General features: G+C 37.6%; 1 pseudogene; it reads right to left on the bottom strand.

Annotated features, from left to right (window-relative positions):
• Positions 1–948: 948 nt before the first annotated feature.
• On the bottom strand, positions 949–1,732 carry LOC149206996 (uncharacterized; annotated as a pseudogene).
• Between the last annotated feature and the right edge of the window lie 891 nt (positions 1,733–2,623).

The raw sequence follows: 2,623 nt of genomic DNA, 5'->3' as shown, positions 1-2,623 counted from the left end.
CTTGACTCACATAAGCGCTCAGATTCTATCTTAATTTGTACTACCAAAATAGGTCCTATTTATTCAAATGGATTCCCATAACAAGACCATTTCTCCAAACCCTAATATCCCTTCGACCTGGTATCAAATTCTTCTTCTCTCGTCCGACATGCCTTTTTCAAACCCCAAAAGCTGTCCTCGACTGATCAAGATTCAATCCATTTTATAAAGCGTGAGTATCATCGATTCGATGTTTATATAGCAAAAACTATTAGGGATAAATTTTACAGAGTTACGATTAAAGACATTGCCTTCATGATATCAACATTTCAAAATTTAAGGGGCTTTTGGGTTCATGCAATGCAAACATTGTCCATGGTGGCCTTTCACAATTTAAAAGGCTTTTGGGTTCATGCAATGCAAACATTGTCAATGGATTTTCTGAAAGTGAATTGTGTTCATGATAAAGTCTTCATGGTGAAATTGAATTTAACAGGATTGTAAAATTTGGAAATATTTAGTAATTTGATTAATAAAAATCAAGTAAATTGTTTAACCTGACTCTGATCAGTCTCCAATTTTTTTTGAAATTCTACAAGTTCTACCTTAAATAAAATATTGGAACATTGTTGAAGAATCAGAAACTCCATATTCACAATAATATGATAACTGTTTCACAATGTGATGGATTATTCACAATAAAATCTTTACTGGCTTCACAAAACAAACCGATTCAAACGGATTCGATCTCATGGATCTGAAAGGCACATACAGGAAAGCACACTAATATGAAAATATGGAAGAGGACAGATGAATCAGTTGACTTCAATTTCAATTTTCATCTGAACCCCATAACGCCACACTGAATATAAAGTTCAAACAATAAAAGAAGCTAAAACCAATGATCAAATAATGACTAACTTCTTTAGCTAAAGAAGGAAATTATTTTAAATGCTTTGTTGTGGGCAGCTAGTGGTGGTGATGATGGTGGTGTTGTTTTTTTCCATGACCTTCCTTCGTCTGGTGATGCTCGTACAAGGCGTACCCGGTTGCTCCAAGTGCAGCAGCGGCTGCAATCTCTGCCTCAATCTTGTGCCTATGAGCGTGCTCTGGATCCTTCTTTGCTTCGTGCATCTCATACTGCATACACAAAATATTATATCAATATTCACATTCATTTTATAACGGTTATCATTATCCTATTGATAATTTAAGCTAATCCTTCACTTAATTGCAAATTATGGAAATAATTCAGTTCATCCTATTACGAAATATTGCAGAAATCAATAATCAAGTTAAATTTAACAGTGGTTTACCAAAAAAATCACAAGTTTAAACTTTAAATCCCATCGATTGAATTTAGTGGCATTATCAACCATCATGATCTCTATGATATCCCCTATATGTATTGCTTTGTTTTTAATAGATCTCTGTCAGAATTAGCTATGGTATATTAAAATAAATTCAGGTCTCTATATGGGTTGAAAATTGAGATTAAGGACTCAAAAAGATATCTCACCATTGCAAACGCTCCTGCAGCAACTGCTCCCACTTCCGCTACATGCTCCATCTGTTTATGATGTTTCTGCTCCTTCATAGCCCTCTCGTAGTCTACAGTGTACAGATCTGCTCCCTGGGCTGCCGATTCACCACAGTTAACAATTCCCGGCCTTCTGATTTCCTCTTAGTTCTGATGATGTCTGCTATGGTGGTGCCCGTGCTGATGATGTTTGTGGTGGTGGTGATGAGACATTTTCTGGTTCAAACACACAGTAATGGAATTCAATCACAGTGGAATGGATACAAAGATTTCTAGTGATTCAGAATATGTAAATGAAGATGAGATTAGAGTAGGCCAGGGAGAGGAGTGTCTTATATAACAAAAAATAGCCCATCGATGTGGGCTCTAATCTCATCAGCACCGTGAGTAGGAGAAACGAATGCTCGAGAGGGTTACAGAGGACCTGTTCTGGGAGGGCGAATGGAGCAAATGAATGTTTGGCACGAGGGATCATTTGAAAATTAGCGAGCGTTGGTTTGAAAATGTGCCAGCACAGCGGGTGCCAGCTTGGAGGTGGTTGATGGATGCGAGTATTCAGAGCAGCACAAGCACTATCGCATCCATCGACCACTTTCAATTCTGTAGGGCAGCTCGCAGTTATGTTGCTGCTGCAGTCAACGGTTGGGTAGCTAGAGTCCGAGGGAGTTATGGATGTTGGAATTTAATTCCAACTGCAACATAAATAGCTGGATAGAAATCTGATTTACTGTATATATTCCAGGCTATTGGATGCCTCAAAGTCGTGCTTGATATTTTCCACATTAATGTGCATTAAATTTTCAGCATTAAATTCCCCTGCAACAGCCGACTTCATTTCTTCAAAAGGCATCACCGCTTGCTGCATTCAATACGCAGATAAGCTTTAGAAGATATTTTTATTATCTTATTGTTTAAAGCCAAATATGTTTTAACATATAAATGTAATGAACAGCAGTTCTGTTTTCAGGTTAGAAGAATGATAGAGAGTTCCTTTTTGTAACACACAGCAGTGCTGAAACTGTAATTTTTTCAGATAGCGAAAAATCGGTTTGTGGAACTGAAGCGTTCCTGCTGTAATCCCTCTGTCAAGAGGAAGATGCTCTT

The sequence above is a fragment of the Pinus tabuliformis genome, chromosome 1_2 (genome assembly GCF_031772625.1).
Source record: "Pinus tabuliformis cultivar Carrire ecotype Pingquan chromosome 1_2, CPIR1, whole genome shotgun sequence".
Classification (NCBI taxonomy): domain Eukaryota; kingdom Viridiplantae; phylum Streptophyta; class Pinopsida; order Pinales; family Pinaceae; genus Pinus; species Pinus tabuliformis.
The sequence above is the reverse complement of the archived record's forward strand: the minus strand, read 5'-3'. Positions and strand labels throughout refer to the sequence as shown.